Here is a 6,871-nt window from a genome sequence, read left to right on the forward strand (position 1 = left end):
AGGGCTCCAGTGGGAAGGAAGAGTTGTAGGGAAGGGGCTCTGTGGGATGCTCCTGCCCCACCTCTGCAGCTCTGAGATGCCTCCTTGTCTCTGCATCCTCCTCTCATTGAATTTAAGCTGAAATCAGCCAGAACCAATAGACATCCATCTGGGTATGACAAATCAAAAAAGCTGCCTGAAGGTCCCAGCCCTCCTGACCAAGTCTGAGCTGCTGGAGAGGACCCTGTTTGTCCCCCCTCTGACAGTTCCTCTGCCCTAAAGCTGAAGGAGACTTGTCCCAGCTGCAGCTCTTCCCGGCCTCAGTGTGGGAGGGAAAAATCATCCCTTGGAACCATAGGAAATAAACAGATAATTCAGCACTTAACAAGAAATGCAGGAACACTCATAGCAGAGCAGTCACCCCCAAGGAGGCTGTGACTGTGGTTCTGGCCAGCAGCTATCTCTGCAGAAACCAAGGTCAGGCACGTTCATCTTCTTCTGTCTCAGCAGCTTCAGGCACCACGTCCCCTCTGATTGTGTCTGTGCCTTGTCCTGCAACAGCCCCAGTGGTGGCAGCATCATCGTGGCTTGACCCTGCTCTTCAGGGAAAGGCTATTTTTGTGTCTTCTAGGGGTGAGGGGTTGCTCTCTGCAACTAGACAAACTGTCTCACCCACTCTCAGCACCTGCCCGGGGCTCCTGGCTTGTCCCAGGTGATGTGATCACCCCCACACACACCTTGGGGATCTCTGCCTCAGCTGGGGCAGAATGGGGTCAGCCCAGGGCAAAGTATTGCCTGGAAAAACCAATCCAGACCAGTTCCTGGCTGCTTTTAAACATCAACACTGACTATTTTATACCTTATAAATAAAACACACTTTTAGCTAAAAAAAAATTAAAATAAATTTTAAAAAATCAGCAAGGTCCTGTTTTATTTACTCTCTTCTGAGCAAACTTCATTTTTAATTTCAGTGACATCAGCTGGAGAAGGCAAGCTCCTGGTTGCATCCCATAAACCACAGCACCAAAATCCCCTTCTTTTAGCCAGGCTGGACCAGTCACACGTGTCTCTAGGCAGCCCCTCTGTACCTGCCAGCTGATAAACTGGTGGTAGGTCCCAGCCAGAAAAGGAATTGTGGCAATTTGTCCCGTGTTGTGCTGCAATCCAGGCAGGTGCAAAGAGTTTAATCAGCTTTATCCAGCTCAGCTGGCTGGCTGGAAGGATCACAAACACCCCTCTGGCAGGGCTCTGCTCCTGTGGCTCAGCAGTGAGGTGGCACCTTTCTCTTATGGGACAGCACAGAGAGGGGTTTTGTGGCCTTAATCCCCATGGGGTGGCTGAGGAGCAGAAAGGATAGCAGGGAAGGTGCAGGAGGCAGGATGATGGTTAGGAGGAGGGAGACTAGGGCTGCAGCTCCAGCTGTGGGATCTGCACTTTCCACCTTGGAAGTGGCCAGTGTGTCCACCCAAAGGGAGCTCCTGAGGGGTTAGCCTGCCTGCAAAAGCTGTGAGCAGGTGAAGGAGCTCCTGCAGCAGAGAGCTGAGCTGCAGGACAGTGAGGAGGCTGCAGAGTGTCAGGGAGGCTGAGAATTGAGCTGGTTGATGGTGCTCACTGCCCAGTTGGCCAAATCCTCCCCCACAGCACACGTGGAAAGGAGGGAGAGCCAGTGAAACAGGGGAGGGGAAGGTGGTGAGGAGAAGAACTAAAGGAACAAGCAAGAGGAAGGGGCCTCCCTCAAAGCCTGAGGTGCCCTTGAAGAACCAGTTCACTCCTCAGCAAACAATGGAAGAGGAAAATTACCAACCTACGTCACTGCTGGAGCAGAGCAAGGCAGCTCAATCTGTTCCAAGTATAACAACCAGTGTGTCCAAGAAAAAGCAATGGGTGAGAGTGGTTGGTAGGTGACTCTCTTCTCAGAGGCACCCGTTTGCAGAGCAGACCAGCTTTCTAGAGAGGTGTGCTGTCTACCAGGCATCAGGGATGTCACTGAGAGGCTTCCTGGCCTTTTACACCCAACTGAATGTGACCTGCTCTTGGTGTTTGGTGTGGGTACCACTGATGCAGCCACCACCAGTGTTAAGAGTATTAAAAAGAGGATTTCAGAGCCCTGGAAGCAGTAGTTCAGGGCTCTGGAGCACAGGCAGTACTTTAATCAGTCCTACCAGTCAAAGGGAAGGGGATAGACAGGGCCAGTGGGATCCCGCAAATCAACAGCTGGCTACAGTGAGTGGTGCTGCAGCCAGGGCTTTGGCTCTCTGGGTCATGGGACCAGCTTTGACAAACCTGGTCTGCTGGGGGCTGATGGGATCCACCTGTCAGAAAAGGGGGTGAGAATCCTTGGCTGTTGGCTAGCTAAGCTGGTGAAGAGGGCTTTAAACTGATGTGGTTGGGGGGGAGGGTGGAAACCTCCATTCATCCCACACCAATCAATTCCAAGGTGATGCTGATATCAGTAAGAGATGCCCAGAGCCTATAGGAGGGGTGCAAGTCAGCAGGGGAGCACCTGGAGACCAGCATCATGAAATCCCAGCCCTTCCAGATGGTCAGTTAGCTGGAGGGCCAGCTGAAATGCCTCAATGCAAATGCGGGCAGCATGGGGAACAAACAGGAGGAGCTGGAGATGTGTGTGTGCTTGCAGGGCTATGACCTTATTGGCACCTCTGCTACAAAGGCAGGCTGAGAGAGTTGGGCTGTTCAGCCTGGAGAAGAGAAGGCTCCAGGATGACCTTAGAACACCTTCCAGTGCCTGAAGGGGCTCCAGGAAAGCTGGGGAGGGGCTTTTCACCAGAGAGGGCAGTGAGTGGACAAGGGGTAACGGATTTAAACTGAAAGAGGGGAGATTTAGGTGAGATATTAGGAAGAAATTCTTCACCATGAGAGCAGTAAGGTGCTGGAATAGGTTGCCCTGGGAGGTTGTGGAAGCCCCCTCACTTGTTGAAGGGCAGGTTGGATGAGGCTTGTGCAGCCTGGGTTGGTGGGAGGTGTCCCTGCTCATGGCAGAGAGGTTGGAACCTGATGATCTTTAGGGTCCCTTCCAACCCTCACCATGCTATGATTCTATGTCAGTGGTTGGGTTTTCCTCAAGAAAATGAAGGGAGGGGGCTTGTAGGGCAGGTTTCAAGAAAGAACAGTTTTCACCCTCAAATTGTGGGGAGTTTTCTCTCACACACACCCTTCACCCCCCCCCGATTTCATTACAGTGAAAGCACAACATTTAATAAAACTGTGTCCTTTTAAAAAAAAAAATCAGTCTTACAGACAGGCAGCCTTTGTCCAGAGGTGTAATTACAGGATAAATATGGGATGCAGACCAAGAAGTGTGGTCTGGTCAGGCATGCAGTCTCTTAAAAAAACACAACAGAAAACAAGGCTGTCATTTAATGCTGAAATGTCCACGTGTGCTGCAGCCCCTGGTCCCCTCATGAAGCTGCAGCAAAGCTCCTGTGGGAACCACACTGAGCCCTGCCAGGGACAGAAGAGTGAGGGTGGATCAGCCTCTGGGGCTGGGTGAGGGCACCCATGGCTTGGGTGATGGGTTTCCCTCCAGGCCTGATGCAGAAATCCCATCTGATAGTGCTGAGAGGGGACAGGGGGGATTAGCTTCTCCGATCTCATTAAATGGAGCTGGAGCAAACCAGGAAAAGGGGTGGTGGGGGGGCAGGCTCAGGACAGCTTGGGCAGCAGGCACAACTGATGACATTTGGGACAAACCTTATGTCAAGCTGGAAATAGGCCTTTTTATGCATTTCTGTGGGCCAGCCTGACAGCCTGGCTTCATGGCCAGGCAGACATTCACCGTGCCAGCCACAGGTAGGAGCTTGCCACCTTGGCCAGGCATTAACGTGCAGAACATCTAAGGTGGCATTTCAGAGACTGGCCTGCCTTGACTGCTCTCCCACTTGGTGGGCACCATCTTCTTCTGACTCAAGAAAGAACTGCCTCTCCATGGTGTGCTCAGCCCTGTGGCCAAGGGGGAGGCAGGAAAAGAGCCAGATGTACCTGCTGTCCAAAGTCAAGTCTGGACCAGGCTGGTGGAGGGAAGCATTAACCAGAAAGATCCCGTTTGGAGGGGAATGGTGCACACATAATTCATTGAAGCTCTCCCTGCTGCTCCATCATCTCCTGTCACCTGCAATAACTCCAAGGAGGAGCAGGCTTTGGGCTGGCAGGCCTGTCCCAATGGGACACGTGTCCTCTCACTGCTCTGGGCTACCTGCAGAAGGTGTCTCTCTGGAGACAACAAGCATCACCTCAATGGGGAGGGGCTTGCCTTTCATTTGTTTGCTCGTTTTAAGGCAAGAATGAGGGTGTTGGGGACTGTTTTGTTTCTGGAAGCTTGAGTGCCTTGAGAAGAGGCATTGGTGGATGAAAGAGTGAGGATGCACTTCTTGTGGTCCCTGCTGGGGGCTTTTTTCCACGTGCTCTGTTGGAACACAGGTATGTCATGACTCTGCTGTGGCTTTCCCAATGTGTGATTTTGCTTTTCCCAAATCCATGCCTTTCCCCCTATATGGAAGGACAGGGGCAAGGCCTGGCAGTGGCTGGGGCAGGGTGAGCAGGAGGTGCCCTTCCTGTGGGGACACACACACACAAACAACCCCCCAGCTGGTTGCAGGGTGGGTTTGGCTGCTTTGGTCTTGTCAGGTGCTGTGTGTCCCTCGTGGCCTCCTCCTGAGGTGTCTGGCAAGGAGTGACAGGCTGTGTGTGGGTTGAATGGGAGCGATTACCCCCTGTGGAAATCTGCATGGGCTGGGGGAGCGTTTTGTTTCTGTCCCGAGGTGGTTTTGATGGGAAGCTGGAGGGGTTCCAGGGAGAAATGCTGGTGATGAGCTAGACAGGACAGGCTGGAGCCAGCCAGGGCCGTGCAGGTGAGAATGGGTGGTTGTTGCTAGTCCCTCTGGCCTCAGACCAGTCCCGTTCCCCTTCCCCTTGCTGCTTGTTTTGTATTTCCTTCTCTATCTGTCCTGGCCCTCCAACTCCTGATTTCCCAAGCCCTCCATGCCTGGTAGGATGGGAGAGGGATGCTGGGCACCTCTGTGATGTCCCTGTGGCAGCTTTGAGCAGCTCGTGCTGTTTTGCAAAACAACCACGAATTGTTTTAAGCTTGATTTGAGCTGCAAAAGCCAAGCCAGGCTGTCCTCCTGCTGCAGCACCAGGGAGAGGCGTGTGCCTGTGACCACTGCCCTGGGTCTGGCCACTGCTCCCCCAGGTGCTGGCTGGAGCTCCACGGGTTTTTCCCAGCTGACCTGGCCCTCTCCCCGAGCACCCTGGGTTCAACACCTCAGGGCCAGATCCTGCCTGGCCAGCGAGGTGGGCACACTCAGCAAAAAAACCCTCATCCCCCCCGCCAGGGCTCCGGAGAGGCTGCTCCCCCACCTGCCGGCCCCTGCTCCTCAATGCTGCCTCTGTTCTCCCTCTTGGGTCAAAAAACGTGGCTTTTGTCAGCTCCCTCATGGCAGCCCCGGCAGAAACGCAGCCCAGCTGTGGCCAGCTGTTGCCTTTTACTGATGGATTTTTTTTGTTGTTGCTTGGAGAGGGGGGTGTGGGGCTGCTGGTTGTGGTCAGGGGGGGACCCCTCGGGGCTCCCCAGTGTGAGTCTTAGGTGGAGACAAGGCTCCAGCAAAACGCCTGGGATGTGGGGAGTGAAAGGATGTGCTGCAAAGCGGGCGAAAAAGAGGCATTTTAGTTCATGAAGTGTGAATTGGGCGGGGGTGGGGGGAAGCAGCTGAGCGCCAGGCTCGTGGCAAACACCCTGGGGACCCCTGCTCCTGTGCCAGGTATCTGTCACCCACCCGTGCTGCTGGCAAGAGTTTCGGGGGTCCCACTCCAGGGTATGGGGAGGGGGGCACAGACAAACACCAAGGAGACAGGAGTTGCTTTGGACTCGGTGCTGTTGTATTTTTGTTTTTAATTTAAGAAGTCTGGCTGCCTTCCAGCAGGCAGCCGGGCTTGCAGGGGTGGGGGCAGCCCTGGCACTGGCTGCTGGGGCTCTTGGGGGGAACTGAGAGAGGGGGGAGTTTAGCCCGAGGGTCCCTGGGAGCTCTCCCAGAATCCTGTAGCAGAGCTCGTGGTGGTCTCCAGCCACAATCTGACCTCTGCCACCTCGGCTTGGGGTGTTTCTTCGTGGTTTGTTGTGCTGCTGGGATTTTTAGGCTTCTCCCCTTGATCCTGCATCCCCTTCTTTTTTCATGTAATAAATAAATAAAATTTGCCTGGCAACCCTGGTATGAATTTACACAGGAAAAAAACCCCAACAAAAACCAAACCAACAAACCCAACAAAACCCAACCCCAAACAAATCCCCAAATCCAACTTCGAAGAGCACCAAACCACAAAGTCACCTCATTTCACGGCAGCCCAAGCGCTGCCTGGGACTCTCGTGGGCGTCTCCTGCCCCCGGCATTGCCTCTGGGGCAGTTCCCAGTCTGTGCTGGTGTGTGAAGGCACTAAACCAGTAAGGCTTCTGGGCTCTGGGTCCATGCAGGCACCACAGGGGGTCTCGTCCTTGCCTCCTCCTCGCTGGGGCGGAGCGGCAACGCGGAGGCGCTCGGTCCTGTCGCCCTCCTCTTCCTCGCTGTGGCACCCGAGCCCACCTCCCCTCGCCCTTACAACTCCTGGAGAAATCCTGTAATTCCACCTCTGCCAGACCTTGGGGGGCAGCTCTGCCAGGATCCCCAGGCTCCCGGTGCTGCTGATTCCCACCCGGCAGCGCTGAGGGGCACATCCAGGAGCAGGAACCACCTTCCCAGGCTCGGATCTCCTCCGGGGCCAGCCAGGAGCACAACCGCAGCCCCTCGTTGCGCCCCCCTCCCCGCTTTTACGTGACCCAGGAGGGCTGTGCCTCCTCCAGCAGGCTGAAGGAGCGGTTGGCCAGCGCGGCGGGGCTCTGGGC

At 54.8% G+C, this 6,871-nt stretch overlaps 1 protein-coding gene across 1 annotated transcript in view; it reads right to left on the reverse strand.

Annotated features, from left to right (window-relative positions):
* The window catches only part of CHST3 (carbohydrate (chondroitin 6) sulfotransferase 3), a 9,972-nt gene that overhangs the window by 1,837 nt on the left and 1,264 nt on the right, over nt 1-6,871 (reverse strand). The window lies entirely within an intron of this gene.

The sequence above is a fragment of the Chaetura pelagica genome, unplaced genomic scaffold (assembly GCF_000747805.2).
Source record: "Chaetura pelagica isolate M959 unplaced genomic scaffold, ChaPel_1.0 scaffold112, whole genome shotgun sequence".
Classification (NCBI taxonomy): Eukaryota; Metazoa; Chordata; class Aves; order Apodiformes; family Apodidae; genus Chaetura; species Chaetura pelagica.